The sequence below is a fragment of the Macaca nemestrina genome, chromosome 5 (genome assembly GCF_043159975.1).
Source record: "Macaca nemestrina isolate mMacNem1 chromosome 5, mMacNem.hap1, whole genome shotgun sequence".
In the NCBI taxonomy this organism is placed as follows: Eukaryota; Metazoa; Chordata; class Mammalia; order Primates; family Cercopithecidae; genus Macaca; species Macaca nemestrina.
This window is the reverse complement of record NC_092129.1, coordinates 132,237,128-132,252,257: the sequence shown is the minus strand read 5'-3', so window position 1 is coordinate 132,252,257 and position 15,130 is coordinate 132,237,128. Positions and strand designations below refer to the sequence as shown.

Genomic DNA, 15,130 nt, shown 5'->3' with positions numbered 1-15,130 from the left:
ATGTCCATGGGTAAGAACTATGTGTTTTTCTTAAGAATTGAATAGAGCAAAAATGCTCAATTAATCAAAATTTGTTATCTAAAATAAAAGCATAAAATCCATTTAATGCAGAAAATACCTTGTTACAGTATTTTTTTCCCAGAGTAGCCTGGAACATCTCTACCATTTACATATTGAAATGAAACCACTGTGACAAATATAAGTCTATGTACATGCTGTAGAATAAAAAGCAAGTTAATAATTCATTTATTCTGATTTTTAATGCTGCCTTTTGAATGTGGCAGAGATTTCTAACCAGCATTCCTGGCACTCAACCAATTGTTTTAATAAATTATAACTTCTAATCTATAATACTTATATGGCTATAGCCACCAAAAGGTACCAGAGTAGAGGCAAATGTCATGCCAAACTTTGGAGCTAGGTTCATAAAAGGAAATATTTAAAAATATTAAATTAGCATTCCTTCCAGATATATTTTCTCATTTAGCTTCATTTTAAAATTAGGTGGCCACCAATTCTGACCCAATTCTTCCTAATTTCGTAGTCGGCAAACAACTCGGCCTAGGAACTCCTGCTCACGGAGGACCCTCTTGAGTTAGGGTGCAGAGTGACACTCACAGAAATAACGGCAGGCCCTGTTTTGTTCTGCAGAGTTGTGAGCAACAAGCCTCTGAAACATGATCAGCGAAAACTTTGTTTGTTGCCCTTTTCTTAAAAACAAAACAAAACAAAAACAAAAAACAGTATTTTTAAAGGAATAAAAAATGAACTTTCCAAAGAACAAAGGAACCAGCGGCTCTAGATATATTTTCAGCCTAAGGAAAGTTAGAAGCCAGAAGAGAATATGAGTGGCAGGACACATACAGTCGACCTTTAAAGGTTTGATTTCTGTTTTAAGTTCTGCAAACGCCCCCGGCTTTCCCCCACATAAAATAAAAAAACCTGACTTATGTTCAAATGTGGCCTTCGCCCTTCACCCTAACACCAAACACCATGAGGAAAAAAAATTAGGGGTGGGAAGGCGACATGTCTATAAAGATATGAATATCCATCCCGCTGTACCAACTGAATCAAAGATGAAGCTCTGAGATTTGAGCTTGGTGCAGAATCACGATGTAGTGTGATGATTCTTAAGCATGGGGGTCAGACTCAGACAGCACTTCACTGCAGAGCTGGTGAAGACGCTGCCACTCCCACCTCCTCTCCAGACCATCCTTCAGGAAGGCCTACCAAGATCCTGCACTTGACCCTGGATGTGAGCCCCGTAAGGCAAAATCGCTTTGATCTCTGATATTTGTTTCATCTGAAGGTGAACTCCTCAGATCATCAATACTCTGGCTGTGTCTATGCTAGCATTATTAGGCAATGCAGAATTGAAAAAAAAAAATCAGCAAATGAAAATAAAGGAGGCCATGAGACAAACGTACTTTAGTCTAAAATATTTAGATAATGAAGAAAAATGGCCTTGTTAGCTAAAAGATATAGATTTGATTCAGCTTTCAATTTTAGTCTTGGATGGACTAAGTTTCATTCTCTGCTCAGGTACACAGGTTAGTTCATTAACAGTAAAGACAGACTATCAAGAGGGCGAGTCAGACCAATTCCTTACACGTTCAATGTTGTATTTTTGCTAGCGGTCATTAAATTAAGAACAATTTAGGAAAGTAGTAATTACTGTGGATTTTCATTCTCATTCAACATCCTAATATAGAAGATTTTAAATCTACTAAAATTTTAAAATTCACACAGCCAAGTGAACTCATATGTTAAAAACACAGAATTTTTTGAATCACTGAGAAATAGACATACTAATAGGAAAAACTGGGGAAAATCTGCATATGCGATGAATATCTCAAGGAATACAAATGGTCAATAAACATATGTTGAAACTCATTAGTAAAATTTAAAATATCAAATTAAAATGAGATACAACAGCACATTTATTAAATTGGCAATGATGAAAAATAAAGGAAGAAAAAAAGGATAATACCAAGTGACGATAGGACTTCTTGGTCTTCCACACACAGCTGTTTAGAATGCAAACAGCTATAACCTTTCTGGAAGGCAACTCAGCAAGCTACAGCTGAAGTGTTAATAATGAGCACATTATTTGTCCCTGCAATAGCATTTCCAAGGTTAATTCCAAATAAATTATTAAAGATAAATCAAAGATTTGCTTGAAGGATCTTACCATATTTCTTTATATTATTTCAAAATTTGGAAACAAATGCGATACCCAAAATAAGAATGGGTTAAATAACTTATGTTAAAATCATGCAGTAGAACAGTACTGAAAAATTATGTATCTATATGTTTTATGAAAAAATAAATTTATTGATATAGAAAGAATATCACAACATATTGTGTGAAAAAAAAGTCATTTTATAAACGAGTACATATAAATATTCTCTTCTGTGTTTTATAGAAGTGTAAAATATCACCAAAATGTTAACAAGGTGACTTTAGGTGGTAGAATTTTACGTATTTTTAATTTTTGACAACTAAAATATGTGTAATAGAATTTCTGTTTAATTTATAGTAAAAAGTTCAAAAGAAAGTGAGGATGTGCCTATGAGCTAAAGTAAGGAGCAGAAAAGTAAAATTGTGAGTTCCTCAAAATGAAGTTCACCAAGATAGTTAAAACTATGCAAACAAAATTGACAAATGTGATTTAATTAAACCAAAGAGCTTCTTTACAGCAAAAGAAACTATCCACAGAGTGAACAGACGCTACAAAATAGAACCTACAAAATGGAAGAAAATTTTTGCAAACTGTACATCTGACAAAGGTCTAATATCCAGCATAAGGAACTTAAAAAAATTTACTAAAAAAAAAAAAAAACAAATTAAAAAGTAAGTAAAGGACATGAACAGACATTTTTCAAAAGAAGACATATGTGCAGCCAACAATCATATGCAGAAAGCTTAACATCATAGATCACTGGAGAACTGCAAATCAAAACCACAATGAGACACTATCTCACACCAGTCAGAATGACTATTATCAAAAAGTGAAAAAAAAAAAAAAAAAAAAAAAAAAAAAAACCAGATGCTGGTGAGGTTGCAGGGAAAAAGGAATGCTTACACACTGCTGGTGGAGGATAAATTAGTTCAACCATTGTGGAAGACAGTGTGGTGATTCCTCAAAGACCTAGAGACAGAAATACCACTTGGCCCAGCGATTCCATTACTGGATATATTCCCAAAGGAATATAAATCATTCTAACATAAAGACCCATGCACACATATGTTCACTGCAGCAGTATTCACAATAGCAAAGACATGAAATCAACCTAAATGCCTATTAATGGAAAACTGGATAAAGAAAATGTGGTACATGTACACCATGGAATACTATGCAACCATAAAAACAGAGTGAGATCGCATGTTTTGCAGAAACACAGAGGTAGCTGGAGGCCATTATCCTTACCAAACTAACACAGGAACTGAAAACCAAATACCTCATGTTCTCACTTACAAGTAGGAGTTAAATGATGAGAACACATGGATACACAGAGGGAAACAACATACACTGGGTGTATGAGAGGGTGGAGTGTGGGAGGAGAGAGAAGATCAGGAAAACTATTGGGTACTAGGCTTAAGGCCCAGGTGATGAAATAATCTGTACAACAAACCTCCATGACACAAGTTTACCTATATAAAAAACCTACACATGTATGCCTGAAATCGAAATAAAAGTTAAATGAAGAAAAGAAAAACCTATGTGAACATAACTCCAAATAACTTTGTGAAAATACAAAATGAAGGCATTCTTTGTTACATATTTTCTTCTTCAATATAAAATCTAAAAAATGTACTCCTTTTTATTAAAATGGTTTAATCAAACTATTACTGACAAGGAGTATTATATCCCAATAACTCAGAAACAAGAGTTCAAGTTTTCTAACAAATGTATTTTAATTCTAACATGTGTTGTATTGTACTTTCAGTAATAGTTTACAAACATTGATGGAATTCCATTTACTTTCCTAAGTAAAAGTTATCATATAAATTCATAAAGATGATAATGGCATGCTATTATTTTTTCAAACTCATTTTTATTTATAATTCTATTTCCCAGTGGTATTTTCCGTACCCTAAACAGAAGTGGAGGTTTTGCCTGAATTATCAGGATATTGCCACACTTCTAATCTTTGCTCTGCTAGTAAATATCTGACATATGGGGCTTGCCCAAGGTTGTTTAAAAATGAAGGAAATGCCATGAGGGGAATACAAACATTCTGACTAATTCAGATGTACCTCTCATTATTTATTCATTCATTCATCCATCCATGCCAATCCAGTTGAGTTTGTAAGATCCATTTTTCCCCTACTGGGATCCCCTCTTTTCTCTGGTATTCGACTGCACTTCACAGGCCTGCTTCAGCACGTATACCTGTCCCTTACTGTCTTACTTCAGAGGTGACATGTCTTTAATTTCACAATATCTTTAGCTTTGTACTATAATTATAAATGGATTTCAAGTCCTATACTAATTCTATTTAGTTAGTAGTGGCTGCACAAAATGATTTCTTGAGAAGAATTTTAGGAGAAATAGGAAAACGAATTCTAAATGGGTATTCCAATTCATTTGGAAAAACTTCCATGATTGACTAATCATTCCTACCACTCATGAAATGGGAAGGAGAGGTGGGGATAGCAACAATAAATTATCATTTTCAGAGTGGGCACTTCTATTAATAGTTTGGTTCTTCACTCTCCTCTGTTTCTTCCTAACTATAAATACTTATAACTTTTTAAATCTTTAGCAGAGCTCACCTTGGCATTTCCCAGTATGACACATATCCCTCCCCTATAACAACCCCTGCCTCAAACTCTCCTGTATTTCAGTTCTCTCTTAAGTCCAATCCATTCATTCTATTATATTTAGAGCATTAACTAAGTGTAAGGCATACTGCTGGGATTTTAAGAAAAATCATCAGGACCTGAACTAGAACAGTGAGCCACTGTAGCCAACCACGCTCAATGTCAAACCCTCACAGGGAGACTCCACATTGGATTTATGCAAAAAACAATGCCTTTCAGGTTAATTGTATCTCTGGTTCATGTTTAGGAAAAAGACTTCCTAAACATTTAATGGGTAACAAATGACAATGTCTCCATCCTTTTTTTCTCCTTTTTCTTTTTCTCTTTTTCCCCCAATGTTTACGTAGCTTAAACAATAATATCACGCAGAAAGTCACCCCAGGAAGCTAGCTAAACTCCTGTCTTCAAGTACTTGAATACAAATGAACACAAAACAGGAGTTAAATGCCACTGAAGACTATTAACCATCTGAACTGAGTAAGATTTTAAGCAATTGCATAATATTGCCTCCAGCAACAAACTTTACCTAATCATATGAGTCCACACCATTTCAGTGCAAATATAAACACTGCAAGAAAAAGTCACATTCAGCCTTGAACCAAAAGCAGTAAGATGTAGCCTGAAAAATACTCCCCTAATGTACAAGGAAGGAGCTTAAAGCAGAAAGTTATATGAGGAAATGATTTATCCAGAGCATTCTAAACAAATAAAACCGAAGAGTGCTAAAGTGCTACAAACAATTCCATTTTCCATTAATTAACAAAATCTAAATTTTACAATTACCACATGGGAAAAATTGTAAATGTTGATTCCATTTTAAATATTGAATTAAATGTTATGTGCATTAATATGTGTTGGCACTTAGAACAATCCCTTGTATATGATAAGCAGTATATCATTTGGCTAATATTATCATATAATCATTATTAATAATTCAGAAGTGCCTGCAACTACTTCATCAATTGGACCTGAATTTATACAGCTCTGAAAATCTGTATGGGAGAAAGTGCACTAGATGAAGGGTCAAGAATCTCAAATTCTTCCTGAAGATTAGGACAAGGAAGAAAGAAAAAATAATCTCAAATTCTAGCCTGTGAGTGAGATGCCATTATATATATATATCTGCAATATTAGCATCTCACTTTGCTTCACCAGATCTCAGTTATATTTATCTTTAAAATAGGAAACCTGCATTACATGATTAAGCCATAGATGACCTCCTGCTGCTTCTGTAAGGCGAGAAGACAATTGAGCTAAGGCACGTGAAAGGACCGCAAATGCCTGTTGGTGCTTCACAAGTGAGAGACATTTCAGCTACCAATCCAGCAAACCTCACAGGCCTGCATGTGATTCCAATGCCAAATGGATCCAGAGTCTGAGAATTTCTTCATTAAAACAAATATGGTTGTGCGAGAAGAGGAGCGAGGGGATAAACTTTTATACAGACGGGAAGAACGTGGACAGGATCTTTTAATAACAAGGCTAAAAGAACAAAAATAGCAAAATGCTGGTTTTGAGGGCAAGTGCTTGTACCGTAAATGCCTCTCTTCCCAACTCAAACTAATAGTCTTCCTCCAATATTCCCACTGAGTCTTCCTCATACTGAGGATACAACGTCACTTCTTGGTATTCCTGCCGAGATTCACGCCTAGTGTGCACAATCTAAATTTAACCATTGGCAAATATTAAACAAACCCAAATCGAAAGACGGTCTGTTCTCTTCTAAAATACTGAGGAATTGCCTGTATTCTGAAATATTAATGTTATAAAAGACAAAATAGACTTGCCTTTTGTTATGAAAGACAAAGAGGAACTTTTTCCAGTCATCAAAAAATTAAAAATAAGAGAACACAGGGCATGGCCACAAAATGCAGTGGATGACATTCTGTTGCATCACACCTCTGAAATTTTATCTTTTTCTATGAAGAAATTGGAATGTGAGATTTGAATAAACATAATAGAGATAATATTATATTATGATTAATTTCCTGATTTGCACTGTGCTACGTAAGAGGATATTTTTGTCTTTAGGAAATACACTAAACTATTTGGAAACAAAATGATACTGAATATTCAAGTGTTTCAGAGAAATATATTTTAACGTATAAATATATGTATATAAAGAGAAAGAGGCATATGTATATACATATATAGAGAGAGATAGAAAAAACAAGACGAAGAGGATGAGAAAGCAAATGTGGTAAATTATTAACCATATTTAGAGAATCTGGGTGAATGGTAGGTAAGAAGCATTTTTATTACTTTTGCAACTTTTCTTTAGGTCTAATTATTTCAAAATAACAAGTTAAAGGGATAAAAGGTGTAAGAGTATTCATATGAGCCACTCCTATCTCCTGAACAAGATGTAAAAAGCTCTGAGGTGGACTGATTGCTTGAGCTGAGGAGTTCCAGCAAGCCTGTGCAACACGACAAAACCCTGTCTCTACTGAAAACACAAAAAATCAGTCGGGTGTGGTGGTGAGCACCTGTAGTCCCAGTCCCAGTATTCGAGAGACTGAGGTGAGAGGATCACCTGAGCCCAGGAATTGAGGCTCCAGTGAGTTGTGATCGTGCCACTGCACTCCAGCCTGGGTGACAGAGCAAAACCTCTGTCTCAAACATATATATATATATATACACACACACACACACACACACACATATATATATATAACTTTGTGCTCTCATGCTCTCTCTCTTTGCAGAACCTTGCCTCTCCTACATCCAGGGTTCCTAATAACTTACTGACAGACAGAGATGAATCTAAGTGCATGAAATTTAACCCAAAATTGAAGCTTGCAGGTCAAATTCAACTGGTAAACATGATTCATTTGTCCTCCATGGTCTGCCAGCTGAGATTTTCAGCTGATGGTTAAAACTCTGGAGTTTTCACTTTCTTCCCCCCAATACTTAGATTTGGAGCTTCTCTTTAAAAATCAGAAAATCTGGCACTATTGGGCTCACATGGCAGGAAATGGTCACAGTTGAAAAACAGCCACCTCGGTTATGTGGGTGCCAGTTCTCCATAGGCCCCAGTCCTGTTTATTTTCTCTCAAACTGAGATTTGGTGTGAATAGCCATTAATGACTGCATTGGCACAATTATTTGCCTATGAGGGGAACAATGTATTTCTGTAGCCATATCTTTATCTGGAGCGACGAATAAGAAAGACTGATGTGCTTTTTACTCTAGCTGGCTTCATTCATTCAGGTAACCTGTCTGGCACCTATGGGCATTTCAGTCTGAAACCCTTTGCTTAATCCATTGCCAGAACCTGGACTTAGTTTTAAGGGCAGCAAGGTACCTTGGCCCAAACCAAGCCCTCTGGCATTGCTGAGAATTAGAGTTAATTCCCTGTTTGAACAAGCTTGAGGGAACCTTCAATACATCAATACCTACTAGCGATAGAGCAGATGCTGACAACGAAGCCACTACAGGGAAAGATCATTACATAGATTTCTTTTTTCTTATTTTCTCTGACAGAAGCTAGGAGTCAGATAATAAGATAATGGGAAAGGAGACTTGGCAGGAAACGGAGAGATGGAAGAGGTTTATCATCTCTCCTTTGGTCCTGGAATCCAACGGAATGCTGATCATAATAGTTTCTTTAATTAGCTTATCTAACCCTCCATGGGTGAAAATGAGAGAAAATACATTTCAAAGCAACCTCACTTCAATAATGATAGCAAACCCTTCTATAGCAGTTAACTATGTGCCGGGCTCTATTTCTTTATACTGTACATGACTAATGCATTCAGTCTTTACAACCTATGATGTAGATTACTATTATTATCCATTTTATGGATAAGAAAACTGAGGCAGAAAAATATTAGGTAATTTGCACACAGTCACACAAGTTATGAAGTCAGAATTCTAGCCCAGAGTCTATTCTCTTAATTACCACATATTTCCTGCTAAAATATGTCTCATTAACTATTAACAATGGAGTCTGAAGTGATACGATTCTGTTAAGGTTCAAAGACCAAAATATTCTCATGCCCACCACTACTAATGCTTTTAATCAATTTTAACATCGTAAGCTGAGAACAGAACGCAGTCATTGTCTCTTGTTAAGAATTGAAGCCATGACCTAAACGTGTGACAGTTGGTTTTAAGTAACTCAGAGCTGAGCAGACGTCTGACTGTTGAGGCTCCTCAGAGTGTGGCTACAGTTGTCTGTCCTAACATTGTCCTCGGGCTTTTCATGTGGTTCTCTGAGGCCCAATTTTCCAGAAAGAAGCCCTCTGGCCATATTTCTGCAGGACATAGCTAGGTCTTTCTGTCTGAATCTGCTTTCAAAAATAATAAACAGTTGACTATGGATGCTTTGTGGAATTAGAAGCAATAGCCTAGCTAGCAACTTGGAAACAAAAGTGTCCTTTCAGAAATTCAACAATCTTCACTCCAACAGGTACTCATAGCAGGTTCACCATGTACCATTTGCTTTTCAGGAAGAGCTGGTCAGCAGAAAATGTATGTGCCCCTGCTTCCTAAGGAATCTCTCTCCCTTCACAGGGCAGTGCTCACAGAGCACAAGGTCAGGAAATTAAAAGGCTGCTCTGGGCCTCAGAAGCTTGACCTGCTTCACTCATTCTGCCTTTCTCTGAAACTCAACCCTCTGGATTCCCAAGGTCTGTTTTATTTTATGTTTTCTACCACTTTGCAGATTTCCCTCGGTGTACTGGCCTGACTTCACGGTCACCAGGTGTCCTCCGTCCTCCCATCAACTGACACTTAATGAGCAGATGGTGCAAATGGCCTGGCAGTAATGTGATGCCTGAATGGGTGGGCTGCGAAAGGGGAAGGCAAGCAGCTTCAAGGAAATGAACAGATTTATTTGGTGTTTGTGCCACAGAATCAGCAACCACAGAAAGAGGGTTGGAGCAACTATTTTTCCATGTAAAAATAAGACAGTATTCCTTAAAATGAGGAAATGGATATGAGAATGCAGGACTCTCATGCTTCTATGTGAGGGAAATGACTTAACCCTGGTAAATAACTTACAGAAAGGTTTTCCAAGACTTCAAGGTCCTATTGGCCAAGATAACTTGTCTTTGAAATTAGAATAGGTGAGAATAACTTCCTATTTATTTATATATTCCATAATGTACTCCATGCCAGACACACTAGGAGGGCTTGTAGGACAGTTGCTGTGCTCAAGTTGATGGAATGTTATAACTGGAAGGAATCCTTAAGATCCCCAAATCTAGGACTTCCCAAACTGCAGTGTTCATAGGAATTACCTAGGATCTTTTTCAAATGGATGTTCTGATTCTGTGGGTCTGGGGTGAGACTTGAGAGTCTATAGTTCTGATAAGCTTCCAGGTGGTGCCAATACTGCTGATCCATAGGACCATACTTTGAGGAGGGAGGATCTACTCTACTCTGTTCTATTACAGCTAAGTAAACAAAGCTCCAAATATTCGGAGATGTGTTCAGGATCACAAAGCCAGTTAGTAGAAAAGCCAGGCTTGCAACCCTAGACTGGAACTCATTCCAGAATGAGACATTGCTTCAGCAATGAGTGAGTCAACATTTTGGTTCTTCAGTTTCCTTCTTCTCATAAAACTGAGTTGATAATAATGATACCCACCATCTGTCATCAGGGTTAGGGAGGTAAAATCATTTAGGCTATTCAAACGAAAGATTATCTTTACCAATTATCTTTTGTAGTCTGACTACAAACATGGAAATCATGACAATCTTCCTATTGCCAGATGCTCAATCTATCTGCAAATTTTCATTGAAGCACAACTTGTTTGCAAAATGAAAAATTAGAAGTGACAGACAAATCTATTTTTATAAATCTTAGCCTGTCTATTTTGAGTCTCTGAATTTTAAAAGAAGGATTGAGGGCAGCTGTTGAACTTAACTGAAATTTTTAATGATGCTACTCTATTTACTTCTAATTTATAAGATATAGCCATTTTCCTGCAGTATTATAAATATGCAATGTGATATAGGGCACCTATACGACCATTTCAGTCCTGTAAAAGAGATGCTTTAGCTTACTGTGTGTTGGACATAAGGGTAAGAAAGTAGTTGGGGCTGAATACTTCAAGATTACCTAGAAATGAGAGTCCCAACTTACATTTACTTAATGTGTGACCCAAAAATACTGTACTGCCTAGACTTCCGTTTTTTCATCTGTTAAACAGAGATGAAATAAATTATTTCCTTGATCACACAATTATTACATTTGAATATCATGCAGTTAAAAATAATACTTTGTACTTAAACAAAGCTAGTCACCACAAAAGGAAATTTAAACTCAGAAGAGCAGTCTTAACTGTATACTGGACTCCAAGTACTGTACTTCAGGATCAACCAATATTCAATAAGCTGTTCCTACATGAAAAGTAATATAATCAAGTATAGTACTTAATATTCCATGTGCCTTGTTCTCTAAGTAAAACAAGAAAGTCTCAGATCATTCCTATTTAAAGTGTAATTAACATCCTAAGCTAATGATGAAAAATTAGGTAAGTGATCCAAGTCCTACCAAGTCATTTATAATGTTAATAGACATTAAAATTCTAATGGAATTTAACAATAAAAAGGTGTACAGTGAGAATAAATGCTCTAACCAACCCTACAGAGCCTATAAACAGAATTGGAGGGACTCGAACAGAAATCTCTCCCTTCTCTCTGATTTGTTTTTGTTTTTTGTTTCAACCAGGAATCAACATTTCCCCCCTAAAGCTAAATGGCTCTAATTTTGCATAATGGCTTTTCTTTTTTATTATTTTTTTAAATCTATGATTGTTTCAAAATATCTCTTCTTTGTTGCTCATTCATTCCATTTTTTAACCAATGTAAGCTCCTCTAATAGGAACCCACTTCACCTCCTCCTCACCTATCCCAAGTCTCCCTAACCTAACCTTCAAACATGTATGTAAAATTTAAGTAAACTGGAATCTTCAAAGCAGAAAGCCTACTTTCCCTCTGGCCTTCCATGTTAAAAATATATGGCAGAATTGGGAAACCTTTAAAAAGTACATTAAATGTGCATGCTCATTTAAAACTGTTAAAATACGCCTTAAGAGTAAATGTAGCATATCAATTAATTCTTATAACCTACACTGATGGCAATGATTATTCCTTCCATTCTAGAGATGATGTAATATTTCATGTACAATTGACCTGGGTTCTTGTGGTTTGAACTCATTATTTGTGATGCCAAATTTGCTAATTTTCCTGTTTTATCACATTGATTCTTGCTTCAGGTCCCTCTTTTCTCTTTTCTAGCATTATTCCCTTTTCTCCCTCTCTTCTCTCTTCTCTTGCTCATCATCTTCCTAAGCATAAAAAGAGACCTTTTTGGTGTGCCTTGATATCTTTTCTGGCAGATCTCAGTCTCAGAGTTAGAGGGGGCTAGTATTCCTTCTAGATTTAGCATCATTGATACCTAAATTCTTCAGACATGGAATTTATATGAAGCCATTTGAGGCTTTGACATGTCTCTGGATAAAGGTGGTCAGAGTTGGTCCAGGGCAGAGACAGAAATAAATGGTAAACTGCCTTCTTTTTATTTAGTATCAAATATTCCTCAAAATTCTTTATTGTATTTAGATATATTAATTACATCACCCCTCAATATTTTCTTGCCCACACAAAAATCTTAGACTCTCCAATCTTTCTCTCTCTCCCTTTTGTTTCAAAGCTTCTTTATGGATTCAGAATTATGAACTGCACTCAGTGAATACCTAACTGGCCTTACTTATCTTCATACCACCCCTTCCGCAGACAAGCCAGTGAAGTGTCCAACATATAGTAAGTAATCAATTCATGTTGTTTAAAGAATTGATGATTATTGTACAACACATACCAGGAGGGTTAATTTGTGCCATTTGGATATAAAGCAGTGGCTCTTATCTGGGTCTGTTTTTGTACATGTACACATACCCCCAAGGATATTTGGCATTGTCTAGAGACAGTTTGGATTTTCACAATTGGGGGAGGGATTTCAATGGCATCCAATGAGTAAAGGCCAGAGGTGCTCCTAAACATCCTAAACATACACATATAAACAAAAAAAATCAGTAAAAAAGGCCACTAATCAGTGGCATTATTAAGAATCCTGACATAAATGTATGGCAGTAAAGGGACCCTAGAAAGACGTTAGTCATCTTGACGCAATCCTGAAATAGTGTGTCCTGTGCTCTGTACTCAAGCACCTTCATCTAGCCCCAGAGGTACCGACTGACACTCTCCAGGCAGCCCGCACATCCTCTCATGGAACAGATTTTGTTAAAATCCCATGAGTTAAGATACCTGTCAGACCTGCCACATCTTCAAAGGCAGTAAGTGTATTAGAAGAGTGTGTTCAGTGACAGAGCTGGGTTGTAACCCCGGTGTTGTCACTTACTTAGCTGTGGAGGTTTGAGCAAATCAAAATCCCTGTGCCATGATTTACATAGAATGGAGATGATAATCCCAAGGCTTCAGTGTTGCTATGAGGATGAAAAAATATATATTAAGTATCTAGCACATAGTATGTATCTGAAAAAAATAGCAGCTAGTATTTTATTTAATTCTGATAATAAAACACACTCATTTAGACAAAGTAGTATCTGTATTCTCACCACAGCAAGCATTGGCTGTCTAAAAATGTATCTAGATCCTGTCTACATCTTTGTAGTTGATTTTATTTTTGTTCGAAGTATTCACTGCTCCCCTCAAAGAAAGATTATACATTCTGTCTTCTTGATGCCATGGCACATCAAGTGGTATATGGGTGGAAGAGATGAAGACCACCCCCAAATCTTGCCATGTTGTTTCCCCTGTCACAAAATGAGTAATGTCCCCAAGCAGAACTGCTCTTTTGAGTTAAGGCCTGTAATGAAATCAATATGAAGCCCATGGCCAACCCAAAAGACATGCACTGTGAGTGAAACATAAACTTTTGTTTTTGTAAGCATCTGATGTTTAAGGGTTGTTTCTACCATAAAATTAATGTCACTAAGTTAAATGATACTGCCGGCAATTGCTCAACTGAAAATATAAAACTCCTTGGTACCATGAGAAATTTGGCACCAAGTCGGTGATAGTTTACTGGGAGCCTAAATGCTAAATATTAGAAAGGACAGTGTATAAAGTTTTCGCAAAGCTAGGGTAAATTTTAAGGTCTATTAATTGGAATAGAAAGAATGACTTTGTACCAAAAACTTGACTATTAAAGCCAGAATCTGAATCTGGCACACAACTTTGTCCTTCATTCCTTGCTCAGGAATTTGGGTTTTTCACCTTCTCCAAGCTTAGCAAGTTCTTGTTAGTCTTAAACAGACTATACTGTATTGAGTAATTTAAAAAGTTCCCAATGGCTAAAGCCAATATATTATGCATAACCACATGGGTCTAATAAGTCTACTTGCAAATATCTGTAAGTGCATAATTCTCTAAACAACCTGATCACTGAATTTTCCTCCAAACATTACCTATTTCTTGAAGAACTGTAATTGATTAACAACTTCTAAGCAGCTCATGACTGCCTCACAGAAACTGTTGCTAAAACTTCTATATAGTCCTTTTACCAAAATCCACAACATGATGATAAAAAATTAGTTTTGTAGATGCCCTTTTTCTCTACTCTATTGCAAAAAAAAAAATCATTTTCCACTCTGCCAACTGATTATGCAGCCACGTTGTTTGAAAGCTTGCATAATTTACATTAGCATGCTTAAGATCTCAGGTGACTATGCCTTTGAGGCCAGCATGCTAACCCCAGTGGACCGATTTGATATTCTTCCCAATATCTGACCCTTTTTTCCTTGTTAATTACAGGCAGACTTCCCTGGTCTGGCCCTGGATCTGCACCTGTTTCCCATCTTTGAGCAGCTGCTAATTAGGTTGAAAATGGTAGGGCTGGGCAGTGCAGGCCACACATGCCTCATCAGGCTATTGATCAGACTGGCATACCACACATGCAGTAACGGCTATCTGCACAACCCAATTCCAAAATAAAAGCCATTCTTGGAATTGCATGCTTGAATTCAAGCATACGCTAGACTCTAACTCAAATATTAGAACATGTGAAAGGAAAAATGACACTCTACTTTTAAAATAATATTTTTCTTTGAAATGGCGGTTATGACCTCAAATATTTTGTACTTCTCACTTGATTCTTTTACTTTAGAGTGGGAAAAAAAATCTTGTAGGGAAAGCACATATGTATATGAACATAATTTAAAAAGTAGATTCTGTGAGTATGAATTACATATTTGTAAACTATCCAAGCAATATTCCTATCCTGAATTCCCATTTGGCCTTGTGAATGACATCGTTATATAGAGTTTTAGATTAC

At 36.4% G+C, this 15,130-nt stretch overlaps 1 long non-coding RNA gene across 1 annotated transcript in view; it reads left to right on the top strand.

The window, feature by feature from the left end:
• The window catches only part of LOC105490884 (uncharacterized), a 150,826-nt gene that overhangs the window by 119,246 nt on the left and 16,450 nt on the right, over nt 1-15,130 (top strand). Inside the window, exon 2 of the long non-coding RNA XR_011623122.1 lies at nt 12,491-12,600. This is a non-coding gene — a long non-coding RNA (uncharacterized lncRNA). The remainder of the gene's footprint in view (nt 1-12,490; nt 12,601-15,130) is intronic.